Raw genomic sequence first — 12,831 nt, 5'->3', positions numbered from 1 at the left:
AAAAAAATCCACCTGCAGTGCAGGAGACTTGGGTTCGATCCCTGGGTCAGGAAGATCCCTTGGAGAAGGGCATGACAACCCTCTCAAATATTCTTTCCTGGAGAATCCCATGGACAGAGGAGCTTGGCGGGCTACAGTCCATGGAGTTGCAAAGAGTCAGACACGACTGAGTGACTGAGCACAGCACAGCACCGTTTACATTTACCACACTTCCGAGGCCATCAAATGGTGTGCAGCCCTGGGCCTGCAGCTGGCCCTGGCTTATAACCCTTGAGGCAACCGTGGCAGCAAACATCGATTATTACTCAACTCAAAGAAAGCCCAGTGCCACTAGGCATCTAGTGCTAAAGAGAGCTTTCCCCAAACTCTCAGAGGCCAGATGGCATTGTTCCTCCTTGGGTTGGGTCCAAGCACGGTTCTGGGGCAATTTAGAGATGGAAATGAATATAGCCAGACTGTAGTGAGTAACAGCCCAGGGAGCCCTGGGTTGGGGGTTGGACCTTTTGTCTTTGTATTCAGACTTTTTGTCTGAGCCCTTTCCCCCAGCTATGTCAGTTTTTTCCATCTGTAAAATCTGTACCATCTGGGGCCACAGCACATGGCCTGGGATGCTGAGTCAGCCGCTGCTTCGCCTCGCGTCTGCTGTCAGCTGCAGGAGGACGAAGCCGCTGCTGTGCATCGCACTGCTCACCTACGTGGCCTCTGTTTGGGACAACTTGGTTAACATGAGGCCCATTCAGGAAAACGGGGAGCTCAGAATTGAGAGCAGGCTTGACAAGATCATTGAACCACTGAGGGAGAAAATCAGAGATTTGGAAAAGAGCTTCACCCAGAAATACTCGCCAGTAAAATTTTTATCAGAAAAGGACTGTAAAAGAATTTTGGTAACTGGGGGCATGGGCTTTGTGGGTTCCTACCTCATGGACAAGCTCATGATGGATGGTCACAAAGTGACCGTGGTGGACAACTTCTTCATGGGCAGGAAGAGGAACATGGAGCACTGGATCGGCCATGAGAACTTTGAGCTGATCAACCATGACATGTTGGAGCAGCTGTCCATTGAAGTGGACCAGATCTACCACCTGGCCTCTCCTGCCTCCCCTCCCAGTTACATGTACAACCCCTTCAAGATACTAAAGACCAACACCGTTGGGACACTGAACATGCTGGGGCTGGCAAAGTGAGTTGGGGCCAGTCTATTCCTGGCCTCCACCTCAGAGGTGTGTGGAGACCCTGAAGTCCACCCACAAACCGAGGATTACTGGGGCCGCGTGAATCCCATAGGACCCCGCCCCCGCTGCCGCCAAGTTGCTTCAGTCGTGTCCAACTCTGTGCGACCCCATAGACGGCAGCCCACCAGGCTTCCCCGTCCCTGGGATTCTCCGGGCAAGTACACTGGAGTGAGTTGCCATTTCCTTCTCCAGTGCATGAAAGTGAAAAGTGAAAGTGAAGTCGCTCAGTCGTGTCCGACTCTTCGCGACCCCATGGACTGCAGCCTACCAGGCTCCTCCGTCCATGGGATTTTCTAGGCAAAAGTACTGGAGTGGGGTGCCATTGCCTTCTCCGATAGGACCCCGAGCCTACTACAACAAAGGGAGCGAGTCACGGAGATGTGCTACGCTTGCATGAAGCAGGAGGGCGTGGCGGTGAGCGTAGCCAGGATCTTCAACACCTTCGGGCCCCGAATGCACATGAATGATGGCCGGGTGGTCAGCAACTTCATCCTGCAGGCGCTGCAGGGGGAACCGCTCACACTGTACAGATCCGGATCACAGACGAGGGCCTTCCGGTACGTCAGTGACCTGGTGAACCGCCTCGTGGCGCTCACGAACAGCAACGTCAGCAGCCCCGTCAAGCTGGGGACCCCGGAAGAACACACCATCCTAGAATTTGCTCAGCTCATCAAAAACCCTGTTGGCAGTGGGAATAAAATTCAGTTTCTTTCTGAAGCCCAGGACGACCCCCCAGAGAAGGAAACCAGACATCAAGAAAGCGAAGCTGATGCTGGGGTGGGAGCCAATGGTCCTGCGGGAGGAAGGGTTAAACAAAGCCATCTTCTACTTCCGGAAAGAACTCGAGTACCATGCAAATAACCAGTACATCCCCAAACCAAAGCCAGCAAGGATGAAAACAGAACGGGAAGCCATAACTGAAAACCTCCCCTTTCGGGACCATAGATGCCCTGTTTCACACTTGACAGGAATCCTTTTTTTTTTTTTTTAAAGAAAGACTAACTAGAACAGGTGTTATGAAGACAAAACTGGAATTCATACTGAAGCTTGCTTTAAGAAATGGATGTGCCTAAAATCTCCCCTAAAAAAACTATAGATTTTGCCTTGTACTTTTGAAAATCTTTTTATGTAAAAGAGTGCAGATGCATCTCTGCACATTTTCAAGTTTTTTCGTCTTACTGTGAGAGCCTACGTCGTGACTGTCGTCGACAATTTTATTTCTTGGTTTCTTTGTGAAGCTGAAAAGAAACATTAAATGAGGTGAAAATGCCGATTTATTTATGAAGTGGGTACTTATAAATGAGACGCTCTTCTGTGCATAGAGGAGAAAGAGCAGACCAGGAGTAATGTCAGGTGGGTGGCATACCACATTAACTCTCAGGCAGAGAAAAGAATTCTGCTCGAGAGCTTTGTGATGTTTCTTCTAATGCAGAATTTTTGCAAGGTCTAGTTTTTAGTTGCAAACTTTGAAATGTTTTTGTTGGTTATCACGATTAAGGATATTTGAAATCACTACTATGTCATGCTGCATATGGGGGTGGGGGGGTGGGATGAAGTTAACATTCTTGGTTAACCATGGTTAAATATACTATTTTAATAAAATATTGGGAAAAGTATGTACCATCTGTATAATGGTGCAGATGGTCTCTGATGGCTCTTATTGTCCCACTGGTCTGTATTTTTTTTAATTAATATATAATTTTATTATTTTATTTTATTTTTGACTGTGCTGGGTCTTCATTGCTGTTCGTGCTTTTCTCTAGTTGCGGTGAGTGGGGGCTACACTCTAGTGGCGGTGCCAGGGCTTCTCATTGCGGTGGCTTCTCTCGTTGTGGAGCATGGGCTCTAGGCACTTGGGCTTCAGTAGTTGAAGCTCATGGGCTCTAGAAAACAGGCTCAATAGTTGTGGCACATGGGCTTAGTTGCTCTGTGGTATATGGGATCTTCCCAGATCGGGGATCGAACTCGTGTCTCCTGCATTGGCAGATGGACTCTTGACCACTGAGCCACCAGGGAAGCTGGCGATTTTCTTTGTTTTGACTGTTATTTGGAATGTCTGGAAAGTGGGCTGTGTCCAGGCCTGCAGGCATTAGGAGGCAGGTGGGTATATGTGAGACTATGAAGGTTTTGTTCTCTTCATGGAGTTGCCACGGGGTGGACACTGCGGCACGAAGCATCTTAGCAAGTCTGAGTGGACTCAGCGAGGAGTCCCTTGCCCAGCTCTGTGTAGGCAAAGGGATTTGATCTGGGCCCTTCATGGTGCTAGAATCTAATGGACGTGTATTTTATGTTTACCTGAAGATGGATGTGATTGGCACCAGAGGTTGATGGGGAGGGAAGCAAAGACACAAAGAAAACAGCCCATTCCCACCCCTGTCCTGGGACCCCAGTCTCTCAGGATATTGCTATCTTTGTAAGCTCCAGGGCAGAGCCTTCCACTTTGTGTTGTGGGGAGGGGCTGTCTGCAGGGGAGTAAGAGAGAGAGGTCTCTTCCCTTCTAAATGCAATGCCCTCTGGCCATCCTGGGCCCAGAATGACCAGGCCACACTCAGTTGAACTTGGGACTTGGAGGTTCTGAAAGGTCAGCTAGTTTCCTGGCAGGTAGGCTTCTAGGAAGAGCTTGCTGGAGAATTGCTCCCCAGATCTGGGGTTTTGGGTCTCCCCTTATCCTCAGCACTTAGTATTGGCCTTCTTCCTGGACCACAGAGCTTACAGCAGAGCTGAGAGGAGGTGCTGGGACTGTCCTGGGCTGTTATCTAAGTAGCCAGGACTCTGGCTGTGTCCGTGGGCTCCCAGGGTCTGTGCTGGTGGTTGTGACAGGGCTCCTCTGACCCCTATCATCCAGCAGGAAGCTGGAAGCCCAGTCAAAGGGCTTAGAGAGCTGGATCTTCCTGGTCTTCATTTTAGCTTCAAAAGTGAAAAATGTACAGATGATTTTGTTTTCCTCCTGTCAACACTCTTGTTTTCTAGGGCCCAGAATGTAGGCAGTACCCAGTAGTCCCTAGAGTACAGACTTGGGAATTTGGGGCCCAGCGGGAGACAGATGGCACACTCAAAGGGTGCAAATTAGAGGAGTTTAATGAGAGAACAATTTGTAAAGGAGCAGGTGGGACTTAGGTGTCTGTGGGTGTGGGACTGGGGAAGTCCAGACCTGAGTGTTGGGGGACAGAGCATCCTGGAGCCTGCAAACAGAGAGGAGCAGAGAGAAGGTCACCAGTAAGGAGAGAGCTGGGAGAATGAGTGGTCCCACTTTTCCTATCCCTCCTGCTCTCTTCTGGGGGCTTCCACTGGCTGAATTTGACCAGAAGCCCATGACATGGTCCATATAAGGACAGCCTCCCTGTGTGGGGAGAGGACCCTGAAGTTTATTTCTAGAAACTCCAAGCCTACAGCTGACTTGGGCAAAACACTTCCCTTCCATGTGTCTCAGTTTCCTTATTTGTAAAACAGGGAAAAATAGTGGTTCCCATCTCATAGTTGTGAAAAGTAAATGAGAGATTCATCTGTAACATTTTTCTAGATTCCACAGATGAACCAGTTTTCAGGATGGGGATAGGGATGCAGACGTGTAGAACTGACATTCAGACAAGGAGTGGGGTGGGGTAAGGGGAGGGTGGGATGAAATGGGAGATTAGGATTGGCATACATACACTACCATGTGTAAAATGCAAAGCGAGTGGGAAGCTGCTGTAAGGCACAGGGAGCTCAGCTCGGTGCTCCGTGATGACCTGGAGGGCTGGGATGGGGAGGTGAGAGGGAGGTGCAAGAGGGAGCACATGTATGTAACCGTGTAGCTGATTCACTTCCTGGTACAGCAGAAACTAATTGTTGTAAGGCAATTATACTCCAACAGCAACAACAAAGTAAATGAGAGAATGTTGGCAAATTGCTGAACTACTGTTACAAGGTGTTTGGGAGGACCAAGTTCTGTGACATATGCTGCGTTAATAGAGTCCTTGCTATGTGAGTCCTTGTTATGTGAGACAGCTAGTGAGGGGCATGGACTGTGTTTGAGTCAGGCAGCTCGAAACCTGAGGGCTTCTCTTGGCTCCTGCCCTTCTTCCTCTGGCCTGGGAAGTGGCTATGAAGGTGATTGTGATGATGGTGACTTGTTATGGAGGAGTGAGTCATGTGTGCAATTCAGGGGCCCCATCTGAAGACCTGTTTGTGTCATGGGCAGTTGAGGGGCAGTGGCTCCTATAGGTGTGTGTTAGCTGAGCAAGGGATATAGAAACCACTCAGCTATTGGGAACGAGAGGCCTTCTGAAGCCACATGAGTGGCTTTCAGCTGTCTTTCTGCTTCTTGTGTGTGAGTACGGAGCAGTTTGCAGGACAAGCCCTGGCTCTCATACTGGCCCCAGGGAGCAGAGCCATCCAAGGTCTGGCCAGTTGGACTCAGAGTCCAGTCCTTTCTTCAGAAAGAAAGTACCACTATGTATGCGAAGCAGAGTCTCTCTCAGCCGGGCAGGCATGTGTCTACCTTGGGAGCTGGGAGCTAGGGACTCCCAAAGCCAGTGGGAGGCGAGCTGGCTGGGTTTGTCTGGGTACCAACTGCATCCCTTATTTATGTTTCCCTGAGAAACAACCAGTGTGTTTTGATGATTTCTAAAGAGTTTCAAAACAATATACTTAATTGCTCTGAGTAATTTCAGAGCTCATTAATGTAATAAATCTCTGGAGAGAAATATTCTTAGTTAACGATCAGCATAAAATCAGAGTCTCTCAGGGTAGACTTTCCATCACTCCGCAGAGGAGACAGAATGGTGGACACAGTCGACGGAGGAGGCCTGTGTCTCCAAAGCCGGCTCATCAGTAGGTTTTGTGGTCTTGAAGTTTTGGAATTCCAGCTTGGTGGCTTTTGTTTAAAAATGAGAGAATCGCCCATCAGCATTGGGCAGCTCCCATGAGCCCTTACTGAGTGCTTTAGGGAACTTACAGGGGCCCTTAGTGTTAGTTTAGTTGCTCAGTCGTGTCCGACTCTTTGCGACTTCATGAACTGTAGCCCGCCAAGCTCCTCTGTCTATGGAATTCTCCAGGCAAGAATACCAGAGTGGGTTGCCATTCCCTTTTCCGGCAGCTCTTCCTGACTAGGGATCAAACCCGGGCCTCCTGCACCGCAGGCAGATTCTTTATCATCTGAGCCACCAGCTGCCATACATACTCCTAAACCAAAGCAGAATTCCTGAAACTCCCAGTGCATTCCTCTCTCAGTCTGCCGCAAGGCAGTAAAGGTAGCTCCAGCTGCTCAGTTAGGCCAGCCTACGGCCACCCCTGACAGATCAATTGCAGAAGTGGCCTTAGTCTTTATCCTTTGCTGTCTATCTTCAGGGTGCTGCTGTTTCTATCTGCTCCCACCAAAGGGTGTTAACAAATAAGATAGAAGCAGAGGCAGGAAGATGTTTTTCGACAGGACTCGTCCACACTTCTGCCTTGGCCTTCTTCATTAGGCCATGCCTGGGCTAGGCTGCTGGAGGAGGAGAGCCAGCTGGCCTGCTTGCCCAGCCAATAGCTAACCAACCTCCAGATGTCAGAGTGAGCATTGTTAAGACCAGAAGAACTATCCCACCAAGCTCAGCCTAAATTGCTCAGTTCTGATTTGTCAACTAATTAAATGCTTACTGTCTGAAGCTTCTGAGTTTGGGGATTTTCATACAGTATCACCGTGGCAGACTGCAGTGCCATGCTTGACTCTTCTCTCCTCTGCAAAGCCCTCACCGCCTGCCCCATACAGCCATCCTACTCTCCAAGCTCATCTCTATCATGCCCATGTCTGTCCACCTCCCCTGGTTCCTGAGCACCAGTCACCCTGCATCTACTCTTTCCCACTCAGAGTCTCTTTGCTTATTGGGGCTTAGGTGGTCATTTTGGCAACAGAGCATCCTTCCTACCTGCCCAAACCCTTACAGTGACTTTTGATTCATTTAAAAGAAAACATCTCTCCTTGACCATGCCCTGCAAGTTCTCATGTGATGGACAACTGTCTCTATTCCAGCTATAGGATCGTCCTTCTGTACTTTGAACAAGCTCTCGGCCCTGCCTCAGGGCCCTTGTACCTGTTCATGTCCGTGCCTGGAGGTGGCTGGCTGCCTTGTCCTTATCTTTGGTGTCTCTGTCCAACTGTGTCCCACTGAGAGGCCTGGGTGGGCTGCTGCCTCCACCAGCACATTTGGTTCTGAGCTCACCCTTCTGATCAAAGCCATGAGCTCAGCCTGGCAGACCGTCCAGGAGGATGCTCTGAGTAACTGGGATAAAAATCCATCTCACAGCCCCGCATGGGGAGAAAAGCCATGAGTGGCCCTCTGGGCTGGGAGCAGAGTGTTCTCTGGGGGAACCAGGGCAGTTGGCCCACCCTGGGCACCTGGCTGGTCAGGGTGTGGGGTGGGGGAGCTGCTCCTACAACCTTGTGAGAGATTTGGGGCTGAAGTCTTGGCCAGGGTTTGGAATTTTTTTTTTTTTTTTACACAGTTAAGTCTGAAATTCCCCTCTGCTCTAGACTGAGTACCGTGAGTCTCAGGTCCACCTTCCTGGCGCCCCTCTGGGACCCAGGCCACGCAGCACGAGGAGGGTCCTATGGACTCCACTCTGATGAGTTCCCCCTCCTGGCCTGATGACTGGGCTGTGTGCAAAAGGTGCCTTCACCACCTTGTGGGTGGGGAGCAGGAATCCACAGCAGCAGTAGAATGACATTGCATCCTGAAGTCATTACCACTTAAGCCATGTCATCCTGGCATGCTGCTGTGAAACTGTGCGACCCAGCTTTAAAGACAGCAGATGGGTTATCAACGCCTTTGTCTCATTCCTTCACTGCTTGTTGGAAGGCTAGCTTTCTTCAGAGGAAAACCCTCTTTCTGTGGTGGGGGTGGCGTTATGGGCTCTGAGTGGCATCAGGGTGGTGGAGGCTGGGATGATGACGGCAGGGGAGTGGGGTGGGGGGAGAGTACCTGGAGGCTGAGCCCTGCCTTCGCCCTTCCCCCAGGGCATCATGGGAAGGACAAGGGCTTCTAGACCATCTGGGTTCTGGTCTTGACTGCACATGTGAATACCAGCAAGTTTAGAGCGGTGGTTCTCAAATGGTGTCATTTGGTAGCCCCCACCGGAACCTCACCCCCAAGGGACATTTGACATTGGAGATGTTTTTGATTGTCACAACTAGGAGATGAATGCCTCCCACGTTGGGAGGGCAGAGGCTGAGGATGCTGCCTAAAGTAGCTACAATGCACAGAGCAGCTCCACGCAGCAAAGAATTACCTGAGCCAAAGAGTCCATGGGACCAGCGTCAACAAAACCTGCTTTAAACTTTCCCAGGTGCGTTTTCCTCATGAGCTTGTGACATGCACATAGCTACAACTTATGCACAACTTACGTCTGACTCTAAATACACAGACCACAGAAACACCCCTTTTAAAACCAACCAACTGGACTTTCCTGGTGGTTCAGTGGCTAAGACTCAGAGCTCCCAATACAGGGGGCACAGGTTCAGTCCTCGGTCAGGGAACCAAATCCCACATGCCACAACTAAAGAGGCTGTAGCTAAGACCTGGTACAGCCAAATAAATAAATATTAAAAAAAAAAGATAGCATCTGTGGCCTCTACAGTTTTAAAGAACAACAACAAAAGCCCTCAAAACAAAGCAAAAAGAAAGAAAGTTAAGAAATCAAATAGGTGAGATGGTTCTAACAGTTCCACTCTGCACCCACTTGGTGAGAGTCATCCCAGAATGAGCTTCCTGAGGGTGATAGAGGAAAAGCTTGTTATCAGAAGTCCAGGGTCTTGTTCAACTCGTCCAAGAAGAAATTTGGATGAGGAATGCAAAGAAGAAGAAAAAAAACCCACTGAGGCTGAGGCACAAAGAGAAAAATGAAGCAGTTGATTGAGGCAAAAGTGAGGGTGAGGTCCTCATGAGCCAGTGTTTTTTCATCTCTTTTTTATCTTATTTTTAGCCTTTTGAATGGGTGAGGCTTTTTTAATTGGGGGTGAAATATTCATTGAGAGGAGGGGAGACGTGTGGCGTGGTTGGAATATTCATTGAAAGGAGAGGAGAGGTGTGGCCTGGATGGAACCAGGTCGCCTCATCTCCAGGTCCTCTGCTCCCTTCTCCTGAAGTCGCTGCACACGCGTTGCTCTAAGAGCTGTTTTACCTCAAAATCTCCTTTACTAGTGGAGCCCCACACGTGGAAGGTGGTACAGGATCATCAGCAACCTGTGCCTTCTCCATGGTTTTCATGGTCAGAGTTTCTTTAAAAAAAAAAAAACTTATTTTTAATTGAAGGATGATTGCTTTTTAATATTGTGTCAGACATCAACATGAATCAGACAGAATCACACATCAGCCACATGACACATAGATATATGTCCCCTCCCTCTTAAACCTCCCTCCCACCTCCCTCCCATCCCCCGCCTCTAGGTTGTCACAGAGCCTGGGGGTGAGTTCCCTGAGTCATACAGCAAATTCCCACTGGCTGTCTATTTTACATATGGTAATGTAAGTGTCCATGTTACTTTCTCCATCCGTCCCACGATCCTTGCCTCCCTGCCTCTACTCTGTCCATAGGTCTGTTCTCTTTGTCTGTGTCTCATGGTCAGTTTCTTGTTCAGCTGCTACCACGTTTCTGTTTTAGATACTGTTCTTCCGTTCCTCAGGACCTCATTAAGTGCAAGACAGGGAGGCAGCTTTGGCTTCTGCCTAATGCCTATGCCTGAGAAGGTTATCTTGGGCCCCGCCCTGTCTTTCCTGCCTCAGGAGGTAGAGGTCTGAATGTGCAGTGCCCTTGCTGGGTCTTGGGTCTTAGGCACTCCCCACTGCCATCCCTCTTAGAGCCAGCCTTGGGCACACGTAGCGAGGTCCTAGTGGTTAGAAACATTCATAGTTCACATAATATGGTTCCTATAGTCATATCAACTGCGTCACTGGGTACTCCAGAAAAGAGAAAGAGATTCATCCCAAGGCTGGAAGGACACCCACCTGGGGGGCTCTGGTTGAGAGGTGGGGGCTGCTATGCATCCCAGGGAATCCCCGGGGGCTTCCAGTTCAACAATGACCCCGTCAGGGACTTCAGCGTTGCAGTCCATCCACTTGAACTCATTTAAGGGACTGGTCCACCAGCCAAGAGGGAGATTGCTGGTGCTCACCTGGGGAGGACTGCGTTGTCCTCAAGGGCATGCAAGCTTGGTCCTGCCTGAAGGATTTCAGGTTCTCATGCATCAGCAGTAGCAGCCGTTTTGCTGGTAGAGGAGTGCTCCCAGACTCCTGCCCACCTGTCCCCCATCATCTTCAGGGTATTCCTGAGCTCAGAGGCACAGGACCCAAGTCAGTCACCTCCCTTTGCTTCTCCTCTATTCCTGGTATCCCTAGGCGCTGCTGTATGGCTGCTGGAGTGGATGCTCTGTTTCCCTGTGAGACAAGTTACACCTGTGCATGGGAGGTGGGGGGTGGAGACATGTGAGCATCCTCACCCTCCCCAGCTCCTGGAGCAGGAGGGGTGTCTGACGTCCCACGGAACCCAAGAGAACAGAGAACGGGACTGCTACCTGTCTTGTCTCCCTCTCCCCGGAGCCGTTCTCACCTCCAGAATGACGTCAAGAAGCATGGGGTGGCGGCAGGCTGGGCCTGGGCCCCTTTGCTGTATACAGTGCTGCAACGCTTGCACCTGGACATAGCTCTCCTCTAGCTACAAAATACAAAGAAACTGTATGGGGCTAAAAATAACGGTGTGCACGTGTGCATGTGGGGCTGGGGCAAATTCTAGACCCCCAGGTACAAAGAGACTGAAAAATCCCAACTGCCACTTTTGAAGAGCTGGGAGCAAAAACAGAGTACTGCCCATACCCCCTGAACATAGCACCTAAAGCCACCCCTCTGACTTGACCCCTGGACACACCCCTACCCTCACCTTGTGTAAGGAACCAGTTTGCTCCTCCTCGGGAGTTGTTTGTTCTTACTCCTGCTGCGGCAGCAGGGGCCCCAGTAAAGCCTTGCCTGAATTTCTTATCTGGCCTCTAAGCAATTTCTATTGACTGGGGAAGGCCAAGAACCCTGATCCGTAACAGGGTGAAGCAGACAAGGTTCTAGTGAGGTCTTCCAGCAAAATTCCCACAAGACTCCTTTGTGTATATTTTAGTGCTGTGTGAGAAGGAAAGACTTCCATCAGCGCCTGCGGTTCTAGTAGGTAGCAAGCAGATACTATTGCTGTGAAGTATTACCAAGGCAGGAACGGAAAAGGAGGAGGGGATGGCGTGGAGTAAGCGTTAAGCTCAGGGTTACATGGAATTAAGCTCAGGGTTACATGGAATATGCTGTCCAGATTTGCCCCAGATCCCGGTCCACAATAACCACAGTGGATGTTGAGACAGGTTTTTTTTTTTTTTTTTTTTTAACAAACAGCTTGCAGTCGTGTTGATGTAGGGGGTGTAATAAAAGTTGGAAAAACCAGAGTGATTTGAAAAGCGTGTTTGTATTTTATTTGGTTTTCTGCTTGGAGCCCGTGAACACTCTCTCCCTGACAGGACTGGTTAGCTCCCTCCAAGGCAGAGAGCGGGGTCGGGGTGGGGGATGCCTGTCCTGGCAGCTTGTGAGTGATCCGTGCAACTGGGAAGTGTGTTTCTTGACTTTATTTGCTGCAAACTTACTCTCTTCTCTTGCAAGTCTAGAGAAAACACCCTAACCTCTCAGACGATGACATTACTGTCACCTGCTTAAAATAGTATGACGTTCTTCAAGTCTCAGAATACTCCCCAGGGCTCTCTGTTTTCCATGCAAGCGTTTATTTCAGTCAAAATACTTCATGTTTTTCTGCACTCCGACACTTCGCCAAAAAGGAGTTGCGAGAGAATATAGCAACTCAAAAAACCATCATCTCATTTTTAAAGCAGTGATTTCCCTGCTTTGTCTCCTTGGGTCTAGTCAGTTGGCAGGTGTGGCCTTGAGCTCCCACATGGCTGCAGGCATGTCTAGGGGCTGGAGCGTGCCCGGGGAGGGGCTCCAAGAGTGGGTGGGGTCAGCACCAACTCCCTCCACTACACACCCCCCCTGGACTTGCCATCACTGCCCTGTTACATCTGAGCTTTTCTTCACCCTGGATTGAGGACAGGGCCGGGTGCTCCTTCCTGACCCCCCTCCCCGCCCCCTTTGCCTCCCGCACATCTCGTCGTGGAAGGCTGGGAGGGCCGCCTTCATCACCCGCATGATGAAACTTCTGAATATTCGGACGTGGGCTCCTGGCTGGAGGTGTCATGTCTTTCCCTCTGTTGTTGGTCTGGAGACAACACGGGCTCCCTGGTTTACCTGTGTAGTCCCAGGGCGTCTCAGGTGCCAGGAGCCGCTGCGGTGATCGCCTCGTCTCCTGTCAGATGTGGTTGGAGAGAGACGAGGACAGCATGACCACTGGGCACCGCACACTACAGAGGTCAGCTTGCAAGGACAGCGGGACGGCGGTGATGTGGCCGTGACTAGTTGTCAAGTGAGTGGAGAAAAAATTGGGAAGGGGGGGGACGTGGCAGGCAGGGTGATGGAGGGGGTGGCGGTGGGGGACCAGGAAAAGAAAAGTCCTGTCATCCCTGATGAAATATTCAGTGTTGTCGGTGATGTTCCTTAGGCTGTTT

At 50.2% G+C, this 12,831-nt stretch overlaps 1 pseudogene; it reads left to right on the top strand.

Moving 5' to 3' along the window:
- Positions 1–520: 520 nt before the first annotated feature.
- On the top strand, positions 521–2,227 carry LOC133229859 (UDP-glucuronic acid decarboxylase 1-like; annotated as a pseudogene).
- The last annotated feature ends 10,604 nt before the right edge of the window (positions 2,228–12,831 follow it).

This window comes from Bos javanicus, chromosome 18 (assembly GCF_032452875.1).
Source record: "Bos javanicus breed banteng chromosome 18, ARS-OSU_banteng_1.0, whole genome shotgun sequence".
Lineage (NCBI taxonomy): Eukaryota > Metazoa > Chordata > Mammalia > Artiodactyla > Bovidae > Bos > Bos javanicus.
Note: the sequence above shows the minus strand (reverse complement) of the source record. Positions and strands in the feature narration are given on the sequence as shown.